This window comes from Dipodomys merriami, unplaced genomic scaffold (assembly GCF_024711535.1).
Source record: "Dipodomys merriami isolate MVZ:Mamm:240054 unplaced genomic scaffold, mDipMer1.0.p SCAF_3, whole genome shotgun sequence".
Taxonomy (NCBI): domain Eukaryota; kingdom Metazoa; phylum Chordata; class Mammalia; order Rodentia; family Heteromyidae; genus Dipodomys; species Dipodomys merriami.
Genome location: NW_027204492.1, coordinates 73,955,784 through 73,981,044, shown reverse-complemented (window position 1 = coordinate 73,981,044; position 25,261 = coordinate 73,955,784). Strand labels below are relative to the sequence as shown.

Genomic DNA, 25,261 nt, shown 5'->3' with positions numbered 1-25,261 from the left:
TTCTACAGGTATTGGAACTCCTGAATCCCCAAGGGAATTTATTGTAAAGCAAGCTGGGATGTATTGGGTGTTGTGCAGAATTCTGCCTTTCTCACATGCTCCCAAGCCCTCATGGCTTTCTTTGAGTAACCAAGAGCTAGGCAATTCAGACACTGGTGGACAAAACAGGAAACATTTCCCCTTCAGTTCCTACAATCCTTTGAGGAATGCTCTGTTCTGTGGATTTCAGCTATACAGTATGTCTGCTGGAATGGGCAACTGCTGTCTGAGCAGGGAAGTCTGCTTTGCTTTCTGAGGTACTTCTCTAAGTCTCTGGGGGTTTAATAAATAAGGAGAATAAGATAGAACTGCCAGGGTAGTTAACAAACCCAGCTGTTTGGCTGCGAGGCCAGGAAATTGCTGAGGAAGTCTAGGTCAGTGATCTGAAAATGTCTTCAAATTCAAAGCCCTGGACCTTCTCAATAACCACTGTGCTTGAATGCATACTTTGGAGTGCTTCATTCTGAGGGAGCTATGTAACCCAGGAGTGAAATCCTAACCCTGTCTCTTCCTGAGTATCATAATCTTGAACAAGTAGTTACTGCTTGTGCCTTGTATACAAAATGTACATAATGATCGCATCTATTTTACAGGAAAGTTCTGTGTGTGTGTGTGTGTGTGTGTGTGTGTGTGTGTGTGTGTGTGTGTGTGTGTGTATGTGTGTGTGTGTGTGTGTGTGTACGTGTGCGCACACTAGTACTGGGCATTTGAACTCACTTGGCTTTTTTGCTCAAAGCTGGCACTCTACCACTTGAGCCACAGCTCTCCCTCTAGCTTTCTGCTGGTTAATTGGAGATAAGATTCTCACATTTTTTCATGGACTGGCTTCAAAGTGTGATCCTCAGATCTCAACTTGTGTATGTGTGTATGTGTGTGTGTGTGTGTGTGTGCACATGCGTGCAAGTGTGCACACATGTACTTGTCCTGGAGCTTGAACTCAGGGCCTAGATGCTATCCTTGAGCTTTTTTTGCTCAAGGATAGTGCTATACTACTTGAGCCACAGCTCCATTTCCAGTTTTTTGATGGTTAATTGGAGATAAGAATCTCATGGATTTCCTTGCCTGGGCTGGCTTTGGGTAGTAACCTTAGATCTCAGCCTCCTGAGTAAGTAGGATTATAGGCGTGAGCCACGGGAACCCAGCAGATCTCAGCCTCTTGAGGAGCTAAGGATTATAAGTATGAGCCATCAGTGTCCAGTTATAGGAATGTTCTTAAAGATTAACTGAATTGGCATTTATAAAGGGCCTGACACATAATAGGTACCAAAATAATGAGTTCATTCATTCAACAAATACAGAATACTATCTGAGCACTGAACATATTAACAATGGGGACATGACAAGGAAGAGGATGGACGCTCCTGCCCTCATGGAGATCATATCATATCAGAAAGATGCAAAGTATGAGGCAGCCATAAAGACAGGGGATAAAAAGAGCATGTTTGTCAGGAGAAAGCAAGTGCAAAGGCCCTGTGGTGGGAAGGGAAAGCATGACTGTAGGAGCCAATACACTTTAAGCTGTGAGGGAAGGAGAGCATGGTATGAAAAGATGACTCAGAGGTGGGCAAAAGCCATACTACTTGAAAGTCTTGGATCAGATCAGATCTAACTTGGATCAGATAGCTAGAACTGCTTAATGCTATTGGAGGCTCTGGGTTTGGGATACAAATGTGACCTGAGTGCTCTCCATCATGGCCCACAGTGCTAGGAACCATACTCATCATTTCCTTCTATACCTGGTTGACTTCTCCCCAAGTTTCTTGAACTTGAAAGCCCATTGGTGTCAAGTGTAGCTGCACAGGGTGCATGCATTACTAGTCTGCTACAGTTAGCTAGAGCTGGACAGCACAGGTTTGTGTTCCAGATTTCCTCTTCCAGCCTGTATGGAACCTATGAACATAGGTTCAAATCCTTGCTTTCACTTATTAGCAGTGTGGCTCTTGAAAAATCATATCAACCCCATAGATCTCAGCCTGCTCACCTGTGGAATGGTATACAAACGATCTACTCACAGAAGTTGTGATGATTAAATGAGTGACAGTGAGAGAATTGCAGTAGCCCTCTCCCTGATGCCTATAAAATGTTGCTGAAAGCCTGTGGCCAAGCGGTGGGTAATCTTTGGTTTTGTGACTGAATTGTTAAAGGATGGCGAGTGCTGCCGGGAGTCACAGAACCCCAGAAAAAGGGCAGTTAACTGTGGTGATCACGAGCACAGAGAACATGCAGTTACCACAGTGTGCAGATTTTCCCTTTCATCTTTAGGAATCTCCAAAACGTGTCCATCAGACTCTAAATCCCTCTCAAATCTCTTCCTTCTTGCATTCATTGGTATGTCCCAAAATTAAAACCCTGTTTGTTCTCATGTAAACAGTTGCAAGCCAGGTGTTTGTGGCTCACGCCTGTAATACTAACTACTCAGGAGGCTGAAATCTGAGAATTGAAGTTCCATGCCAGCCAGGGCAGAAAGGTCGATGACACTCTTAATTCCAAATAATCAGCAAAAAACCTGGAAGTGGAAGTGTGACTCAAGTGGTAGAGCCTCGAATAAAATGGACAAGTGAGAAAGCAAGGTCCTCAATTCAAGCCGCAGTACTGGTGTGTGCATATACAAATATGCACACACAGAACAGTTCTAAGAACTTCCTGATTACTTCTCTTCCTTTATCAGATCTTGTGCTCCTGCCATCCAGCCTCCATGGGGGCCATGAGGAGGCATCTAGACACATGAGTCATATGAGATCATTTTTTGCCTCAGGATAAAAGCCAGATCCTCCACCCAGCAGCATGGCCTCCCCAACCTGGCCTCTACCTCTTCTTAATACCCCACACTACTTCCTTTGAGAGCCCCACTCCTGCCCCAGCTCTTTCCTTGCCCCACAATGCTTTTTCCCCCACCCCAACTCTTTCTGCACTTAGTAGCAGTTTATCCATTCTCTTAGGATCTCTTTAAAGGTTTCCTAACTTAACCTGATTGCACTTGGTGATTCCTTCCTCCTGAACCCCACAGGACTGTCTTCTCTTTATTGGTGCTCATGGATCCTTGTCTTATACCAGGTAGTGAGACATCTGAGAACAGAGAACAGCCCTGTGAGCAGAGCTACAACATGGTACATCATCACAGTCCCAGTATTCAAGTTGAACTGGAAAAGCATCAGCCCACCCACAAGGGGCAGCACTCCTCACTTTTAACTGATGCCTCCATTGCCATCTTTGAGTCTTTTTTAAAAGTACATTGCCAATTAACAAATTTGTAACATTATTTTGGTACTGGGGATTGATCCATAGGTTTTGCACGTTAGGTGGATTTTTTTTGTGCTGGTCTTGGGTCTTGAACTCAGGGTCAGGACACTGTCCCTGAGCTTTTTTGCTCAAGGCTGGAGCTCTGCTGCTTAAGCCACAGCTCCACTAAAGGCTTCTTGGTGGTTGAGATAAGAGTTTTACATATTTTCCTTCCCTGGATTGGCTTTGAACTGTAATTCTCAGATCTCAGCCTCCTGAATAGCTAGGATTAAAGGAGAGAGCCACGGATGCCTGGCACCCCAGATTAAACACACTTTTTGGGGTTTTAACTCAAGGTCTTATGCTTTCCAGGGAGGTATTTTACCACTTGAACCAGCCCTATTTGGCTTCATTATTTTTCAAATAGGGTCTTGCTTTTTGTCCAGGCTAGCTTCTTCTATTTATACTTCCCTCATAGCTGTGATGGCATGCACGTGCCATTATGCCCAGTTTTATTTCCTTTCAGTTCTAGAGTTTGAATTCAAGGCTTTGGACTGGCAGTCTACTACTTGAGCCATGAATTCATCCTTGCTTTTGCTGGTTATCTTGGAGATGGGTTCTTTGAGAACTTGTTTTTTGCCCGGAGTTGGGCCTCAGATTGTAACCTTCCATATCTCAGCCTCTTGAATAGCTAGGATTATGGGCATGAGCCACTCATGTTTTCACTATGCCCAGATTTTTATTGGTTCAGATGAGGTCTCATGAGAACCTTTTGCCTGGACCAGCCTTTACCCGTGATCCTCCTGAATAGCTGGAATTACTGTGTCTGGCCACCCCTGGATTCTTAAATTATTTTTAATCTATGTAGACCACAAAAAACCTGACTCTTTATGCCACACTTGGACTTTCAGCCTATAAGTTTGCAAATTAAGAACCCATTTTTGTGTGTGAGTGGAATGAAGAAAAGAAGAAAGTAAAGGAGAAAGGAAGGAAGGAAGGAAGGAAGGAAGGAAGGAAGGAAGGAAGGAAGGAAGGAAGGAAGGAGGGAGGGAAGGAGGGAGGGAGGGAGGGAAGGAGGGAGAGAGGGAGGAAGGGAAGAAACTTATCTGGTTTCAGGTTTCCTATTGATACTCTACATTTCAAACGTTGGGGAGAATTCATCCCTAGTCAGTTCAGAAGCTATTTGATTTGCCGTTTTGGTGCAAGGACATGAAAGTCAAAATCAAAAGCCCAATTTTTCTATTATTCCCTTTGAAAATAAAGCTTAACTTCCTTTTACTTGGTGGTTCTAACAATATCAGGTCTTCTGTCAACCCACAGGCCTTGAGAGCAGGCTAACTGCAATGCCGTGTCACCCTCGTTTTGAGATGTGAATCGCCCTAGAAAGGAAGGCCATAGAGGACACAGAGCCCATTTCTCTGCTGGTGGATTTGCTTAGCCTGGTAATCTTGTATGCACAAATTGTGCAGAGGATAGCAATGGTCCCATTCTTGCCAACTCTCCCATCCCATGCCAACTAGTTACACCCCAAACGAGAGCAGCTGGAGCTGAGGTATCAAGGACTTTCATTCCTTTCAGGATCCAGATCACTGCCCGCCCCTGACGGAGGGGGAATCCCTTAACTTACTTGGTGGGATAACCCAGAGGTCTTCAGGAGGGAATTTCATTTCCTATAAGTCTGGCACAGCAGACAATGAGCTGCTGTACCCTGTTTAGGGTTCAAGACCAGGTCCTTGTTTCCCAGCTGGCAGAAGGTGTTAGTGAATGGCCCAGAGTGGAGGCAGTCACCAAGGTCACCCCCACTCCCTGGGGAGAGCCTCAAACCAGAGTCTAGTCAGTAGGTTGTAGCATGGATAGAGGACAGGCCCAGCTTCTTGGTTGCAGTGGGGATCATGTGAAGAACCACTGGAGCTCCAGAATTCCCCACGGAGTGGGGCCTCTACAAGACCGTTCAACTCCAGCCTCTAACAAATCCTGCTCCCTACTCTTTTCAGGGACTGTAGAGTAGCCTACTTTTTAGACTCTAACAAATCTCCTACATGCTCATCTGTTTTCTGGAGAAGTTAGTGTATGGTAGTGACCTGCCTTGGCCCCTTTTCTCTCTTGCCCTTTTTCTTTGTTGACTGCAATTGTTCTAAATGATTCTGTGATCATCTGGAAAAATGATTCCCAAATCTTCTCAGTTGCCATGGCTGCTGTGCTCCCAGTCTGCTCACTTGCATCTCCCAGAGCCTGGGGGACATCTTCACCTAGGTGTCTATTTCTCTTAGTCTTAAATTTACTGCATTAAAGATAGAACAATCTTCCACTACCCTAAACCTCCGATTCCCTGATGTCTCTATTTCTGCCAGTGCTGCTCCACCTCCTAGATCCTAGGCTGGAGAGCTCAGTATTATCCAGAACAGCCTCTTGCTTAGGCTCATTTAGTGTCACCTTCACCCCTACAGAACACAAAAGCCCACTTCTAAGTATTCAGGGTCCTCTGTCCCTATTGACCCCAATCAGCCAGCTTTCCTGCCAAACATATAATCTAAGATTTCTTAACATTTTGTGGCTTGGTTTCCTTTGAGAGTCTAATGAAACCTACAGACTCCTCCTCAATGTTTTTTACAAGCATAAAACAAACACATTGGGTAACAAAGGAAGACAGTTGGACTTAAAATTGTCACTATAAATGTTTTAAAATTTAAGCTTGGCATCAGCAACTCACATCTGTAATTGTAGCTATTTTGGATGCTGAGATCTGAGGATGGTAGTGAAAGCCAGCCTAAGAAGGAAAGTCCCTGAGACTCTTATCTCCAATTAACTACCAAAAAGCCAGAAGTACGGTTGAGAACACTATTCTTGAGCCAAAAAGTTAAGGTACGGCACTCAGGCCCTAAATTCAAGCCCCAGTACCTGCCCCCCCCACATACATTATGGCATAGTCACATATTTTTCATTATTAATATATTAAGTAATAGGATTTAGTGGCTAGTCCAGAACTATAAATATTTGAAGTATTCTTGAGTGAACAAGATTCAAGATGTCAGCAATAATATAATGTTAACTATTAGACACAGGCACAGATACTGCTAATGTTGCTGTAGTGTTCTGCTTGAGCTTCTCATGGAAGTAAAGCTAAACTTTAATCAGAGGTTCATAGAATTAAAAGATGTCACTTTTCTTTCCTATTCAAGTATATGGAATCCTGGCTTGGCACCTATGTGCCATGGGGGAATCTACATGGTGGCTTTCACTTCATCTCTGTATTTCCTTAAACAAATGCCATAACATTTGATGCTGGAATCTGGCATTTGGCACTGGGCCAAGTTGGCCCCACTTTCCATGCAGAGCTTTCTGCCACAGTTTAGGGCTGGGACCCACAGCAGCACAATCTTACTGCCTGCCCAGAGTAGAACTATCAGGGCAGTTCTCACAGGCTAGCTTTCCCACCCTTCCTGCCCTAAGAGTTCAGGCTCAGTTTCAGTGGCTTACTTCTCTCCACCCACACAATCAAAATGACTTCCTCAAGGCCACCAGGCTAGTGTGAAGCATCTGGTTGAAGTAGTCATCACTAAGATTCCATTCAGAGCTATGGAGATCCCACCTTTCTGCCTACGTTCTTCTCCCAATCCTGGCAGCTGGGACTCATCCAGTTTAGGCTTACAGGGTGATTTTGATACTTAGCATATTGTTTGGCAGTACCAGAATTTGAACTTTACACTTGCTAGGCAGGGGCTCAACCACCTGAGTACATCCCTGGATTTCTTTGAGGAGGGTCTTATATCTATCCCCAAGCTTCTGTGGACTGAGATTTTCCTATTTAAGTTTCACATGTAGCTGGGATGACAGGCATACACTACCATCTATTTGTATCTTGCTACCAGATGTAAAGTGTCCAGCAATACATGAGTTAGTTCTGTTCAATAAGTAACTCTTACTCCAAGTGACAATTGTGCCCTAAGTGGAAATACTAAATAGACACTGCATAGAAGATTGCTTAGTGCTTCAGGAATCCTTGTTGGCCTTGGTATCCCTCCCAGCTTCCCCTGATTTGAAATCCCCATGAGTTTCCAGCTTGCATAGGGATTGACTAACAGATAGATGGGGAGGCAGAAGTCCCTCTTTCATTGTGGCCACTGAAGTGATTAGTTCCAAATATAAACTTTGTCAGGCCAAGGCCTTTGCTAAATCAAGAGATGCTACCTGGGCTGGGCTGGGTGCTGGTGGCTCATGCCTACAAACTTTGGAGCCTGAAATCTGAGGATCATGGTTTGACATTAGCCAGGGCAGGAAAGTTCATGAGACTCAAGTCCAATTAACCACCAAAAAAAGGCCAGAAATGGAGCTGTATCTCAAGTGGTGGAGCTTGAGCAAAACAAACAAACACACAAACAAACAAACAAACAAACAAACTCAGGGATAGAGACCAGGCCATGAATTCGAGTCCCAGGAGTGGTGCCAAACTAATAAAGAAAGAAAAGAAAGAGAAAGAGATGCTACCTGGGCCTGACAAATGCTACCAGGGAGGGTGAATGTGGCAGATAGCAGCTTCCACTTTCTGTCACCTGGGAGCACTGAGGGCTCAGCTTCCAGAGAATGAAGATCCATTTTGGGAAGCTTCTGCCTTGCAACCAGAGCCAGGGCATGGGTACCTTCACCTGGGCTGCAGATATGCTAGCTCTTGCTACACTCTTGGGAAGGAACCTTTTCTAAGTAGGAGCTGTCATGAGCTACCCTGATGCTCAACTCTTGGCTTTCCATGAACCAGTGTAGTGGCCTAAAATATTTGGTCCCCATTTCCCAGGCCAAAATGATCCAGGAAATACGTGAAGCCTCTGCTTGGTAGAAAGGGCTTCTCTTATTTAGTTTGATCTGCATTCTGATGGAAAGGATTAGTCACTAATTGCAGAAATAATATTCTGTCACTTTCAAATCATGTCTCTGACACATAATGAATACTTACATAGGGCTACTTATTATGGTGCATTCTAAAGCACTCTTTTATATTAGGTCAAAGCACATGAAATTGCAGGTATTCGATGGCTTTAAGAAATTCCATAGGACTCAATATAATACGTTTATTTTTTTGGCAATACTGGGGATGGAACACAGAACTTTGTGCTGTCAGGAAGATGTTCTGCCACTTGAACCACACCCCAACCTTTTCACTTTTTTGGGGATAGATCTAAGATACTCTTATTCGCACTTTCTGTACAGCTGAGTTCATAGAGATTCATCAGCATGCCCAGTTATTGGTTCAGATGGGGTCTTGTTAGCTTTTCTGCTGAGTTGTCCTCAAACCACAATCCTCCTGATAGCTACCTCCAGAGCAGCTGGGATTACAGGCATAACCCATAGCTCCTGGCCTTAATGTAATATAGTTTTTCATCTGTTTCTCACAGAATTCCTGGATAGGTACATTTAGCCCTATTTTACAGAATACTAAATCATGGCAAGGTGAAAAGATTATATGATAACTGGTAGTCTTAAGACTTTAATTAAGTCTGTCAACCTTCATGCTCTCAATTCTTTTTTTTTTTTTTTTTTTTGTCGGTTGTGGGGCTTGAACTCTGGGACTGGGCGTTGTCCCTCAGCTCTTCATGGCAAGCGCTCTACCGCTTAAGCCACAGTGCCACTTGCGGTTTTCTAGTGGTTTATTGGAGATAAGAGTCTCACAGACTTTCCTGCCTGGGCTGGCTTTGAACCGTGATCCTCAGATCTCAGCCTCCTGAGTAGCTAGGATTACAGGCGTGTCATGCTCTCAATTCTTGAGATAGCATAGAAGACTCAAAGTAATCATGTGAGGAGAAATAAGGCTTCAAGATTAGTTTCCTAGCTAACGCTAGAAGTTACCTGGCTGGTTTTTCTTGTGACTTTTTTAGAGGAGAGGATGCATGGGGGCCTGCCATAGAAGGCTCCAAGGTGATGTGATGATAAAGTTAGTTTGCGGGCATTAAGAGCAAGGCAGTATTCAAAGCTAATCCATGGATGAATGCCTCCATGTGGGCATCCATCCATGGAAGAGAACTCCATTGGGAAGCTCCCATGTACATGAAGGGCAGACATTAGCCTGACTCTGTCCCCTGGCCAGCTGGAAGAGGGGGCTGGAAAGGTGTAAGCTCAGGGGCGAAGCCACCATATGTCTGGGATTTTGAGTTTCTATGAGACTGCCCTGTTTTCCTTCCATGGGCCTGATTTTTCTAGGAGGCTACAGCCTGTGGGAGCAGACACAAAGAAGCCGGGTTGTGGCCTGATGATTCTTTTTTTTTTGGGGGGGGTCCAGTCGTGGGGCCTGAACTCTGGGCCTGGGCGCTGTCCCTCAGCTCTTCAGCTCAAGGCTAGCGCTCTACCACTTGAGCCACAGCGCCACTTCTGGCTTTTTTCTTATGTGGTGCTGAGGAATCGAACCCAGGGCCTCAGGCATGCAAGGCAAGTGCTCTACCACTGAGCCACCTTCCCAGCCCATGGCCTGATGTTTCATGAGTCTGGTACCCCTGAGGGGTTTCTGACTGGAGGGTAAGAGGAGGAATGGAGGGATTGTGCTGTACTCTCCAGGCAGTGGAGGAACTGGGCATATTGGGCTAGTGACCAAAAGCTCCCTTCCAGGCTGCCAGGATGCAACTCTTTTCTACTAAGGCAGAACTGCTCAGAACCCCTGGCTAGCCCTTGGCTTGGTACTGATAGCCAGCCAGCTGAGGAGGGCAGGGCAGGGAAGAGGGGAGGTTTGGAAGTCACCAAGCAGTGGGCATGGGGCCACCACCTTTGCCCAAGGACTGCAAGTGGCATTTCAGGGGATAATCACATTTCTCTACTTCTTGCCAACCCCAGGGGGCCAAGTCCTCTAGCCTATTGGGGTGTTCAAATGCTTTCCAAACCTGGCTTGGTGAACTCAAGCTAAGGTCAAAGCTAACTGCTCTGTCCCCAGACTCCACCCACACTGCCAGCACCCGACAGACACCAGACTCCAAGAGTAAGTCCCCTCACAGCACATAGCCGTGCCTCTGCTCACCATTCCAGGCCTCCATGGCTGTCACCACTGCCTCCCAGGATCACACAGGCTGAAGATTTCCAGGCTGAGTAACCTGTGATGTGGGTTCCTCCCACCACACCCTCCAGGGCTTTCTTCATAGCCTAGTTACCACACCATTCTGCTTTTGAAAAATAAAGGAACTGAGCCTTGGGGCTTGAGAACAATAAGTGCAAGAAGCTATGAAGAGAGACTTCTGGATGCAGAAAAAGGGGAACCTGTGACAGGCCTCAGATCCTCATCTCCAGAGAACCAGCCCTTTTTTCTTCTCTGTGACCAGAGCAGAGCCTGATCAGTGCAGAGGGTGGAGGGAGGTGAGGGGTTGGCCTGCTGTGGGCTCTTCTGCTCAGCATTCAGCATATGGGGTTCATTGGAGATCCAAGCAAGGCCCCAGGAGTTTCCCAGAGTAGTAAAGTTGAGTTTTTTATCCTCAGCATCTGTCTGCTAATCTATTCTTACCAAACATAGAGGCTCGCAGCCTCATTAAAATTTTTTTCTTGCCAGTCCTGGGGCTTGAACTCAGGGCCTGGGCACTATTCCAGAGCTTTTTTTGCTCAAGGCAAGCACTCTACTACTTGAGCCACAATGTCACTTCTGGCATTTTCTGTGTATGTGGTACTGAGGAATCAAACCCAGAGCTTCATGCATGCTAGGTAAGCACTCTACCACTGAGCCATATTCCCAGACCTCATAGCCTCTCACTTTAGACCTCTCTGCTTACTTGACCTCTGTCCACTCCAGTAGCCAACTTGACTTAAGATGCAACAAAGAATGTAAAATATCTCATAAATAAATTCTTCTACTTAATACTTTGGATCTTATTTTTACATACTGGGTCAAATAAAATATTATTAAAATTAATTGTACCCTTATTTTTGCAGTGCTGGGGATGAAACCAGAGATAGACGAAACACATGCTAATCAAGCACTATACTGCTGAGCTGTAGTACACTCCCAGCTCTCTTCTTAGTTTTTACTGGAGATGAGGGGTATTAGAGCCTAAACTTGCATGTGGATAGATGAAAGAAAATAACGGTTCCACACCAACTCTGCCCATCTAATCACTTACGTGTAATAAAGGGGATATTTCCAATCAGTGGAGGAATATGTATGTAACTAGCTCTAGAAATGTCAGACTTTTCTATGTGGCTTGTCCTTGGGTTTACATCATACTTCTAGGGGCCAGGGTGCTGCATGTCCACCAATAGGTAGGGTCTACATGCCACCCACATGGTGAGATTACATGAAGAAAGGTAAAGGCTGGCGCTGAAGCTCAGTTGTAGAGCACTTGCCTAGTTAACAGTAAGTTCAAAAATAAAGGGAAATCAATGGGCCAGTGTGTAGATAGGGCCACTTCATGTGTGGATATATGGAGGAAACATGGCTAGAAAGACTCAGGAATTGTTCTCATTTGGACCTGTGAAGACTGTAAGATGGGCTTGGAGGGAGATAGAAGAAAGACGGACATTTATTTATCAATTAAAACTTTCAGTACTATTTGGGAGTACTAGGTTTTGAACTCAGGGCTTCAAGCTTGCTAGGCAGATGCTGTATTGGTGAGTCATGCCTCCAGCCTTTTGTTACACTAGTTATTTTGTAGGTAGGGTCTTGCTTTCTGCCCATACCACAATCTGCTTATTTGAAGTTTCTCAAGGTAGCTGGGATGACAGGTGTGTGTACCACTATGCCCAGCAATTGACTGAAAATCATGTAAATTTCCCCCCTCATTTTTGAAATTTTTTTAATTTTGATTTTTAAATTAGCATACTTTTTGTCATTTGAAGGGGTTTCAGTGTGATATTTCCATACATGCACACAATTCACTTTGAACAAACTTCTAAAAATAGCCTTTTAATTCCTGGTACTAGAGTTTGAACTTGGGCTTCATATTTGCCAGGCACTGCCACTTAGCTTTCTTCACTCAAAGCTAGCTTTCCTCCACTTCAGCCACAGTTCCACTTTTGGCTTTTTGGTGGTTAATTGGGGTAAGAGTCTCATGGGCTTTCCTGCTTGGACTGGCTTTGAACCACGATCCTCAGATCTCAGCCTCTTGAGTAGCTAGGATGATAGGTGCGATCCACTGGTGCGTAGGTTGGCCCTAACCTTTTACCCCACATTGACCTTGAACTGTGATCCTCCTGATATCCTTCTGAGTAGTCTCAGAATCATAAGCAAATGCCACCAGTTCCTGGTGCCATTTGTTATTAAAGCAGAGATAAACTTGCCCAATGCAAATTCATCCTACCATTTTGTCACTTTCATGTGAATGTAGGCTTACTTAGAGAAAAATAACAACTCAGGAAAGTAAGTTTGTGTGTGTGTGTGTGTGTGTGTGTGTGTGTGTGTGTGTGTGTGTGTGTGTGTGTGTGTGATCTTTTTCCTTTGTTGTTCCAGGGGTGGATAAACTTAGAGTAAATGCAGGGGACTTTGGAGAGTGGCTTGATCTAAGGTCGGGAAACCAATTTAATTGCCACCTGCAGTTAAAAATCACTAAGAGGGACAAGTGTCCTGAAAAGAGAGTTACAGAGGTTGGAAAAGGAGGAAATCCCTTCAGCTTCTGCGAAACAGATATAACCAGAGATTTGTTTGCTCCAAGGAAGATGGGAACCTCAGCCCTTAGAGCTTAATTGAAAGAGGAAAAAAAAGAGGTCTGGAGTGATTGCCAAATATATAATAGCTTCTGAAGGGTAGGCCTGCCAGGCTGGAGACATGGAGGCCCTTCCAGTGAGTGAGGAAACAGGCCCTGTGGGAGAAGGTAAAGTTTCTTTACATTCTTTCTCAATGCACATGGAATAAGCTGCTTCAGATAAAGAAGGGCCTTGACTGTCTACTGAGACTTTTCTACTGATCCCAAAACCCTGCCTCCACCTCACTTAAAAAAGAAAAAAACACCCCCAAAAGACTCAGGAGCCAGCAGTACAGTAAGGAGCAAGAACACTGGACCAGGAGTCAGGGGACTGCTCTGGTCCTGAACTTGCAGATGATATACATAATAGGTGCGAGAAATTGTCTTGCAATCTTTAAAGGGTGGCTAACTGGAGTTAAAAGTGATGAACTGTTATGGAACTCAAGTTTGTCTGTGGCCCTTCCTGTCTCCTTCCTGTTCAGACCCTCTTCTGGCCTCTTACAAGAAAATCTCTTGGGCTAACGGTTTAAGAGAAAATTGAGTTGAAAGAGCATATATTGGTCCCCTGAATATATTTTTTGTTTTGGTACTGGAGCTTGAATTCAGGGCCTAAGCACTGTCCTTTAGTTTTTTCACTTGATGCTGGTGCTCTACCCCTTGAGCAACACCCTCACTTCCAACTTTTTTGGTGATTGATTGGAAATATAAGTCTTATGAACTTATTTTCAGTAAATGTTCAAATCTCAGTTTTGTGAGTAGCTAGGATTACAGGTGTGAGGCACCAGCACCTGGTGGAAACTTAGGAAGCAAAGGCTATAGCTTTAAAGGGAAATCTAACTCAAGTAGTAGAGCATCTGTGCAGCAAATGTGAAAGCCCTGAGTTCAAATAACTACTGGCCAAGGTTAAAAAAAAGAAAGTGGGGAGGAGATATGTATCTAACATACAGCCACAATGTAATATATTTGGCTTAATTATTCTCCCAAAGGCACACTTTACTGAATGCTTAGTGAAGATCAAATCTAGCAACTGATTAGCAGACTGAAAGACTGGCACTTCTCTGCTTTAACAAAGAAGGGAAGAAATGCATTCTCCTCACAGTGTCCTTCAAGAGGTTTCTGTCTCACTCCTCAAAGTCAGACTACCATCAAGTTCTATTGATTCTACACTGAAAATCTATCTATTACCCAACCGTTTCCCAGCAGTCCCTTGTCTAGGCTACCATTTCAGCCTCCTTTCCTTCCCTCTGGCTCTGCACATCCATCACAAACAGCTTTTATTCACTCATTTGTTACTTTTTCAATGCTGGGAATGTAACCTGAAACATGTGTTAGGCAAGTGCTCTACCACTGAACCATCCCCACCCCATCCCACATGAGATCAGCTCATTATCATTTTTAAATTGGTGATAAGATTTGAATTTACGGTCTTGCTGGGCAGGCATACTATTACATGAGTCATGTTCATAGTTAGCTTTTTCAAATAGCAATCCTGCCACATCTCTTTTCTGCTTGCATTTTTGCATGAGATGATTCCTTGGGTAATGTACGCCTACTCTCCTGGGTTGAAAGCTCCCATGTGAGGCAGGGACTGTCTGTGTTGCTCACCTCCAGTTCCCGGGCTCAGCCTCCTGTTTGGCATATAGCATAATATGTGTATATATATATATATATATATATATATATATATATATATATATATATTTCTTTGTTGAAGTAAGGGATTGCTGCTAACAGCTTACATTCACACAGTGCTTTGTGGTTGTTTCTTTTCCTGAGATCAGAACTTCAACTTGGTATCTGATACTTTCACTCATTGGCTGGTACTCTACCACCTAAGTCATGCCTCCAACTCCTCACACAGTGTTTGGAAAGCAAGAAATATCTAATCAAATGTGCAAAATAGCTCTGTGCCTAGCTCTTATTTGTCTGGTTTTACAAATGGTGAAATTGTCTACATGGTCAGAGTTAATGCAGCAAATATAAAAATCCAGGTCTGTGTGTGTCAAAATTTTTCCTGCTATACCATGCTACAGAGGTGCAACACCCATAGAAACACTTTGAAATTATGAGCTATCTAAGACAACACAAGTCTTCAGGACTCAGACACAGGTCCTGTGGGGACTTCCTGCTAACCAGAGGGGGGTGTCTGATTCTAAATCAGGCTTTCCTGGATGACTTAGAAAGGCAATCTAACTACAGTGACCTTATTTTCAGAATCTCAAATTAGGATTCTTGGTCTGAGACTACTTGAAACTGGGACTTTTCTGGAAAATCCAGGGCAAAGATTTGCTGTATACATTCTACCTGGCTGCTACATAATATGCACTTCTGAGCAAATTCTTTCCCAGCCACTTTAGTTCATCACATCTCAAAAAATATTCTTTAAAAAAAGAACAAAAGAAGAAACAGGAAAAAACAAACCTGAACTGCTTTCTGGGCCTTGCACCAAATTTTTTCCACCTACTCTTTCTATGTGTTTGCTTAATTACTTCCTTCATTTCTCTAATCTTTTCTCTTACAACTTTCTGGTCTGCCAGAGGACCTAGAGGTCCTGCTTCTTGATGGATGTCATAAGTGGTTGAGAGAAATCCTAAGTGAAATCGCCTGGAGACCATTGCAACAGAGGCTATAGCAATGGGGGCCAAGCACTGAGACAGCCCTTCCTATCCTCCTGATTTTGGCTTTGGACCAAGTAGTGCTGATCAGCCCTCATGGTCCTATAGTCAGTCCAATCAGGTGACACTGCTTGCAGGAGGCATTGTGGCAACATATTGGTTCTAGAAGAAGCTTTGCAATGTTGTTGCTTCACTGTACACTATGTTGAAATGGTGAACTCATGGTAAAGGCTGTTGTCAAATTGAGGGTTAGATCTAACATTTGCTCTAAGCACTCTGTATATGTGCACACACATGAGCACCCATGCATGTGGGCATGCACCAGTACTAGGACTAAAACTCAGGACCTTGCACTCTCACTTGTATTTTTCAGTCATAGATGACGGTATACCACCTGAGTCACACCTCCAGTCTAACTTTTTGCTGGTTAATTGGAGATGGAGTTTCTTACACTTTGCTTCGTGGTCTGGCTTCAAACTGTGACCTTCAGATCTCAGCCTCCTGAGTAGCTAGGATTATATAGGTATGAGCCACTAGTACTTGATCCAAGCATTCTTCACATTTAGTTCACGGATACCTAGAACCTGTCTGTGCCTCATTTTTTTTTCATGTACAACAGAGGAGCAGTAGGGATGGAGGCATGGTTCAAGGTCCTGAGTTCAAAACTCAAGTGCCACCAAAACAATTTGGCCAGAAGTGGTGGCTCAATCTACAACCCCAACTACTCAAGAAGCGGAAATTGGGGTGACATTGTTCAAAAGGAAATATACTTATTACCTGACTTATGAAATGGTAACCCCTCTGAATGACACCTTAATAATAACAATAAAAATATATATTAAAAAAGAATTGGAAATGGATGGGCCTAGAACAAATCATGTTAAGAGAGGTAAGCCAAGCTCAGAGAGACAAACATTGCATGTTTTTTCTCATATACAGAAACTAAATCTAAAATATAATGGCACATGATAAATTATATAGGACTCTAGGCATTTACACATAGTGAGACCAAAGGAGGATACTCTTAGGGGAGGAACACAAAGGCACAATGCCTGTGTATCTCTGATCATATAATATAATATTTATCAAAATGAAAATAAAACATGGAGAATGGGAGTACCATAGTTTGAAAGCAACCCGTGCAAAAAGTGAGATATACATAGTAAAGAAATAAGCCAGGTGTAGTAGGACATGCCTGTAATTGCAGGGTTGTGCTTTAAGTCTGGCCCAGGTAAAAACAGGAGACTGTATTAAAAAGGGAATGACCAGAGTCCCCCACCTGCAGGGAAGGTGAATTTATTGGCAATCAATTCCAAGGAGAAAAGGGAAATGGTTGAGAGAAGAATATACAATTCAACTTATAGAACTATCAGAGGAGACAGAATTTGGAAGTATTTGAAAAGAACATTAGCAAGCTGATGAGCTGTGGTGCCTTGTCTCAACACTAAACATCTCACAGAAAGAAAAGGCCTTCTCCCTTTAGTTAGGAACAGCATAAGTGGAAATGTTTGTGGCTTTAAGTTGACTGGGAAATCCCAAACTAGTACCTAGAAATGCAAGCATGTTTGCATTTGTGAAAGCTTAATGGACTCAGGATAAAAAAGGTTTAACTTAAAAAAATAAAAACAGCTTAGGATGATGATGGTGATCCATGCCTATAACCCCAGCACCCAGTAAGTTGGGGCAGAAGACTCACCAAGTTTGAGGCCTTTCTGTTATGGGAATGGTGGAGTAGAGGGTATTTGGCTGCTGAGGAGGTTCAGTGGAGGCTTTTGGCATTATCTGTGACAAATAGGATTATATAAAACTAAAATGCTTCTGTACAGCAAAGGAAATGATTAACAGCATGAAGAGACAAAGGATGGATGGGAGAAAATATTTACCAATTACATATTTCACAAGGGGTTGGTATACAAAGTTTAACAAGGGAGAGAAAGAGAAGAAGAGAAAGAAACAGAAATCAGAATGTGGAAGAGGAAAAGGGAAGAAAAAGTAAAGAAAAGAAAGAGAAAGAAAAGCTTGGTGTGGTGGTTCATGCTTATAATCCTAGTTTCCCAGGAGGCTGTGATTGAGAGAATGGCAGTATGAGATCAGACTGGGCAAAAGGTTCAGTAGATTCCATCTCCCAACCAATAAAAATATGGGCTTGGTTATGTGTACCTATCTTCCCAACTATGCATGAAGCATAAGTAAGATCATGGTATAGGTCAGCCTGATCAAACATATGAGATTTTATCTGAAAAATAACAAAAGCACTAATGGCTGGGGTTGTGGCTTAAGTGGTAGAGCATCTACCTACAAGTGGTAGAGCACTTCAAGTGTTAGAGCACCTAGCAAGTTCAAGGCCCTAAGTTCAAACCCTAGGATCACCAGAAGAAAATGGGCTAAAGAACTGAATAGACAGCTCTGTAAGGATGATAAGCAGAACAACAAAGATAAAAGGTAAAAAATACTGGTGAAAACGGAACCCCTGCACGCTGTTGGTGAGAATGTTAAATAACTACAGCTATTATGAAGAACAATATAGAGGTTCCTCTGAAACTTAAAAACAGAATTACTGCTGGGTGCTGGTGGAGCATGTTTGTAATTCTAGCTATTCAGAAGGTTGAGATCTGAGGATTGTGGTTCAAAGCCAGCCCAGGCAGGAAAGTCTGTGGGACTCTTATCTCCAATAAACCACCAAAAAAACAGATGTGGTGCTGTGGCTCAAGTGGTAGAGTGCTAGCCTTGAGCTGAAGAGCTGAGGGACAGTCCCCAGGCCCAGAATTCAAGCCTCATGACCGACAAAAAAAAAAAAAAAAAAAAAGAAAAAGAAAAAAGAAAAATTAGAAGTACCACACAATCCAGGAATCCCACGGCTGGGTATATGTTCAGAGGAAATGAAATCAGTATTCACAGAGGAACTGACACACCCATGTTTATACCAGCAGTATTCACAATAGCTGAGGGGATAGAGGCAATCTTCGGGTCCATCAACAGATGAATAGAGAAAGAAAATGTGGCATATACTCAGAATGGAATAGTATTCTCTCTTATAAAAGGAAGGAGTAACAAGTTCAACAAGAAATATACTCACAACCTTATTTATATAACTGTAATCCTGTATATCACTTTGACAATAAAATTAAAAAAAAAATAAAAGAAAGTCCTGTTATTTGTGGCAACATGGGTAGACCTAGAAATAAAGGTTAGTAAAATAAACCAAACACAGAAAAACAAATACTGTATGATTCCACTTATATATAGAATCTAAAACAAGCTCTACATCTATGAGCTGTAGATGTAGAGAGTAAAATTAAGAGTTAGAATAAAATTAAGAATGAGGAGGGTAAGGAAAAATGAGTATGGGGAGAGATTGGTTAACTGGCCCGAAGACACAGCTAGTTAGGAGGAAGAAGTTCTGTTATATTAGTATGTACAAGAGTGGTTATAATTCGTACTGGATCCAATATGCTAAGGATGTAGCAAAATAATAGAGTATTTTCCCATCCCCAGCACCACAAAACAAAACAAAGCAATATTGTACCATGTAAATTAAAGTACCTAGAAAAGGGTATTTTGAATGTTCTAATCAAAAAGAAATGACAAATGTGTGAGATGACAGATACCCTACATAGCCCAAGTTAATCATGACACAATGAACAAATTCACCAATATACTACATACTATGGCATTAATGTGTACACTATTATCTGTCAATTAAAAATAAATAAACAGGCCAGGCACTGGTGGCTCATGCCTGTAATCCTAGCTACTCAGGAGGCTGAGATCTGAGGATCGCAGTTTGAAGCCAGCCCGGGCAGAAAAGCCCGTGAAACTCATATCTCCAAAAAAATCTGGAAATGGTGCTGTAGCTCAAGTGGTAGAGTGCTAGCCTTGAGCATAGACAGGCTCAGGGACAGTGCTCAGGCCTTGAATTCAAGCCCCAAGACCAGCAAAAAAAGAAAGAAGGAAGGAAGGAAGGAAGGAAGGAAGGAAGGAAGGAAGGAAGGAAGGAAGGAAGGAAGGAAGGAAGGAAGGAAGGAAGGAAGGGAGGGAGGAAGGGAGGGAGGAAGGGAGGGAGGAAGGGAGGGAGGAAGGGAGGGAGGAAGGGAGGGAGGAAGGAAGGAAGGAAGGAAGGAAGGAAGGAAGGAAGGAAGGAAGGAAGGAAGGAAGGAAGGAAGGAAGGAAGGAAGGAGGCAGGCAGGCAGGCAGGCTGGGAGTACAGTTTGATGGAACTGTGTTTGTCTAGCATATGCAAAACTGAGTTCAATCCCCAGCATCACAAATAAATACATAAATTTATTTAAAAATTCAAATGCACATTCCTGTTTACCACTAATTCTAACTCTAAGGAATTTACAGTACTAATATATAGAGATGCTGACCAGCTGGGCATGGTAGCTCATACATATAATTGCAGCATTAGAGAAGCTGACATAGGAAGATTGAGTATAAGACCAGTTAGGGCTCATAGAAAGACACTATCTCAAAAGAAATGTCTTGATACATGGCTAAAAATATGCATTAAAGTACAACATGTGATAGCAAAAATACTGGAAATAACCCAACTTCAATCAAAGACATGTGGGATGAGCTGTGGTCTGGCTATATCATGAAATACAGGGCAGGTGATATGGAATAGTCTGAGATGGAGTTATATGAAGAAAGTAAGATGCATTGTGTTATATAGAGTATGTTATCACTGTTGTCAAGTTTTTCCCTTTCCTCTTTTGTCTTTATATACCCACACTTGGAAGGATATAAGGAACAGGAACTGGTGGCTCACGCCTATAATCCTAGCTACTCAGGAGGCTGAGATCTGAGGATTGTGGTTTGGAGCAAGTCCAGGCAGGAAATTCTGTGAGACTCAAGCCACATGACTGGGGAGAAAGAGAGAGAGACAGAGAGAACAAAGAGAGACACAGAGAGAGAGAGACAGAGACACACACACACACACACACAGAGAGAGAAAGAGAGAGAGAGAGAGAGAGAGAGAGAGAGAGAGAGAGAGAGAGAGAGAGAGAGAGAGAGAAACTGGACTCTGTCATTGTCTCTTGAAGGAGGGACTGTTAAAACAGAGAAGAAAACTAAGGGTAAGCAAGAGAATTACTGAATATAATGTTTTCCATTGCATGTCCATTGCATTGGGAATTGTAAGTAATCTAGAATTGATTTTGAAGCAAAGGGGAAGATGTATGTAGGCTGCAGCAAATAATATGCCATTTAACTGAAAGGATTGAAGCATTTTTTGGTCAGTTGTGGGGCCTGAATTCTGGGCTTGGGCACTGTCCCTCAGCTCTTCAGCTCAAGGCTAGTGCTCTACCTCTTGAGCCACAGCGCCACTTCCAGCTTTTTCTGCTTATGTGATGCTGAGGAATCGAACACAGAGTCTCATGCATTCAAGGCAAGCATTTTACCACTGAGCCACCTTCCCAGCCTGGATTGGAGCAATTTTGAATTTTGGTATTTAGGGAAGGTTATGAAGTCAATCCTCTGAGGACACCAAGGAACAACAGTATTTTATTTCTGGAAAAGACATAAATGATGAATACATTATGAAGCAAAAAAGCAGCTCTGATCTCCTGGGAATCTGTATTTTAAAACTTGTCTGTTCAGCTGGGTGCCAAGGGCTCATGCCTGTAATCCTATCTACTCAGGAGACAGACCTGTTTTGATGCCAGGCTGGGCAAGAAAGTCCACGAGAGTCATTTTTTTCCAGTCCTGGGGCTTGAACTCTGGGCCTGGACACTTCTCTGAGCTTCTTTTGCTCAAGGCTAGTGCTCTACCACTTGAGCCACAGCACCACTTCAGCTTTTTCAGAGTAGTTTATTGGAGACAAGTCTCATACACTTTCCTGCCCATGTTGGCTTTGAACCTCGGTCCTTTGATCTCAGCCTCCTGAGTAGATAGGATTACAGTTGTGAGCCACTGGCACCTGGCATCCATGAGACTCATATCCACCAACCACGAGAAAACTGGAAAGTGACACTGTGGCTCAAAATGGTAGAGCACTAGCTTTGAGTGAAAGAGCTCAGGGACAATGTCTAGACCTGAGTTCAAGCCCCACAACTGACAAAAAAAACTAATACAAAAAAAACTTACCTTCTCCACATGCTCCCTGTTCAGGAGCCTTGGATAATACAGGAGGCCTCTGTGAGTTGGGGTTAGGCTTACCTGGCCTTCCCTCCCAGAGCCTCTCCACACTTCCCTATATATATTCTAAACTGATTGTCTCGCCAGCCTCAAGCTCCTGTAATTCAATTATTTCCCTCCTGTTCCACACCTTGATCCTGCTCAACACCTTTACAGCTTATGAAACTTGTTCTTCTGCCTCATGAGTCATTTGCCCTGGCAAACCTTTTAGGATTCTTCTGCTCAGACTGAGTACCACAGGCATTCATCTGGAGTTTGAGAAACTGTCTTGTAACAAAGTCTACTTGCCCATCTTGCACTGCTATTTCACTTTCATGCTACCACAGAACTAAAATGTGGATCTAACTTTCTTGTTTCCAAAGTACTTGTACAATATTCCTGACTTATTTAGAACACTTGCTCTTGTTCTGCCAGAGCCTAGGGGACAAGGAGTGGGTCTGTAATGGTCTGTGTACTCTAGAGAGCATGGGGAAAGCTATAAGCACTGGGATAGGAAGCTTAGGAGGAAGACAAGATGGTCAGTCAACCAAGGGGAATGTAGTAATTCATATCACTCAGCCGTGAGGAAGAAAGAAATTCTGTCATTGGTAGGAAAATGGATAGAACTAGAGATTATCATGTTTAGTAAAATAAACCACACTCAGATAAACATACGTTATCTTTCATATGCTGAATCTAGATTTTAAAAAGATTGAAAAGTAGAAGGGGGGATAATTGGGAAGAGGAAGGGATCTAGTGGAAAAGGGTTAGAGAGGGAAGGACTGACAAGTGGTTAATAGGGAGTGAATATGATAAAAATACATTATATGCATGCATGAAAAATATCAAAAAAGGGGAAAGGAGTGGATGTCGGTGCACTATGTCTGTAATAGCTATTCAGGAGAAAGTCAGTTTTGGAAAAAAGTTTGAGATTCCAACTCCAAAATAACCAGTACAAAACTGGACTTAGAAGAATGGCTCATGTGGTAGAGTGCCAGCTGTGAGCAAACAAGCTGAATGAGAGTGTGAGTTCAAGTCCTAGTACTGGCAAGAAGCAAAAGCGTGCAGAGAAGGGGAAAAGGGTATGTTGTAAGAGTGGGTATATAGTGAGACCTTGCCATGTGCCTAGGTCAGAGTTGTATGCTGGAGGGAGGCCAAGGCTGCTATCTTCATGTAAGGACAAACACACCAAACAGAATAAAACCAAGCAGGAAATGAAGGCCCTGAGGTGGTCATCAGTCAGATGTGAATACCACAGTTTGGACAAAAAAAGCATAAACAGGGAGATTCCCTGTCCCTTTTTTCTTTTGTTTATTGGTACTTGGGATTGAACTCAGGCTATGCCACTTGCTAAGCAAATCCTCTTCCACTTGAGCCCCTTTATATGTTGGTTATTTTCAAAGTGGGTCTCACTTTCTGTCCAGGCCAGCCAGGGCTGCCAACTACTTATCTATACTTCCCCCCTTTGCTGGGGATGATAGGCTTATGCCACTGTGCCCACCCACTGGTTAGATGGAGTCCTGTGATTTTCTTTTTGCCCAGGCTGACTTGGAACTGTGATCCCCCAAGAAGCTATGACTACAGGCTTGAGCCACCATGCTCAGCCAAAGGGGATTTTTTTTCCCATCATGAGTGCTGTCCCTGAACTTGTTTTGCTTAAGACTAGCAATCTATAACTGGAGCCACAGCTCCACTTCCATTTTTTTGTTTTGTTTTTGGTGTTTAATTGGAGATAAGAGTCTTAAGGACTTTCTTGCCTGGGCTGTTTTTGAACCATCATCCTCAGATCTTGGCCTCCTGACAAGCTAGGGTTATATGCATGAGTCATCAATGCCTGGATGGAAGATTTCTTTTAAAGTAGCAAATGGTAGAGGGTAGAGGAAATTTGCAACCATCAGTACACACAGATGACTGAGATTTGGGACACACTAGCTCAGGCCTATGTGGTGGCTGGGACAGGCCAGGGCCATTCTCAATGAAAGTATCTGCCTGAGTAGATACCACTATCAATAGGGGAGATCCAACAAGGATGGGAGACATCAAGTTGGCTGACATCCTGGAGGGAGGACTCTTGAGACTCCCTTCCAAATGTCTAGCTAGATTAGATTGCAGTTCCCTAGATCAGGAATCATTTCAGCTCATGTGTGCAAGAGAAACATAATGAAAGTAGCACTTTGAAAGGTCACTCTGGTAGTGATATGCAGTTTAGACCCACAGAGGTCTAAGAAGTAGCCCCAGAAGTCATCTGCATGCTTGTGAAAGCCAGACTCTGAAGCTAAGGTCTGAATGTACAGGCTCTTTTCTGGACATTCACAGGGGAGCTGCTCTTTTGTCATGTGGCAAGAAAAATGATCAAAAGGTGAACAACAGCTGGGTGCTGATGGCCCACACCTGTAATCCTAGCTACTTAGGAGGCTAAGATCTGAGAATTTCAGTTTGAAACCAGCCCAGGCAGGAAAGTCCAAGAGATTCTTAGTTCCAATGAACCGGCAAAAAAAAAAAAAAAAAAAAAATGCAGGAAGCAGAGCTGTGGCTCAAGTGGTTGAACACTAGCATGATATTTTTTTAAAAAGCACAGAGACAGGGCCCAGGCCTTGAGTTCAAGCCCCAGGACACACACACACACACACACACACACACACACACACACACACACACACACACACACACACACACACACACACACACACACACACACACACACACACACACACACACCCCTGACAAAGGCAGGTGAGACTAGTATTCATATAGACAATGGATATACACGTTGTTAGCAAGAAAAGCATGCACCCTGTGAAGATGGAAAGGGATGGGAAGGGGAAACAAGGGAGGAGGCTGCAATGCTTGATAAGAAATGTACTCATTACCTTGCCCATGTAATTGTAACCCCTCTGTACGGTATTTTCACAATAAAAAATTTAAACAAAAAAGTTAATTAATTGAAGAATGATAGATTGCAAATGACTTTTGTCTGATAGAAATGAAAATTAATTGTTAGTGGGAAAGACAGCTGTAAAGATTAGTTATATTACCTTGTAGAATAACCTAGTTTTGTGCCCAACTTTTGAAACTTGTTGAAGCATTCTTTTGAAGTCTCTTGTATCTTTTTTCTTTTTAAGCTATTTTTGTTGAAGTAAAATATCTGTAAGATAAAATTAGCCATTTGAAGTATTTCTGCTTTGGGGGAGGAGAGTTTGGGGATGAAAAACAGGGTCTCATGCATGCTAAGCTGAAGCATATCTTCTGCCATTCCAGTTCTCACCTTAATTCCACCCCTCCTCCTCTTTCTCTCTAAGAGGTACTGGGGTTTAAACTCAGGACTTTTCCATTGCTATGAAGGCACTCTACCACTTGAGCCACACTCTTAGCCCTGTCTGCTTTAGTTATTTTTCAGGTATGGTCTCACATTTAGACCCAGGTAGGCCTGGACTGTGATCCTCCTATGTATCCTTCTCACACAACTAGGATGACAGGTGCACACCACCACACCCAGAACTTGAGTTCTGCTAATCTCACGCTCCTGAATACCTAGAATTACAGGTGTGAGCCACCTGCACTCAGTTACTTTGCTAATCTTCAAGGCCTAAAACTGATCCTTGCTCTCCATTTTGGTCCTCATTCCATATTGCACGC

General features: G+C 43.2%; 1 protein-coding gene across 4 annotated transcripts in view; it reads right to left on the bottom strand.

The window, feature by feature from the left end:
• Positions 1-25,261, bottom strand: part of Nhsl2 (NHS like 2) — a 92,948-nt gene that overhangs the window by 38,926 nt on the left and 28,761 nt on the right. The gene's annotated exons all lie outside the window — the stretch shown is intronic.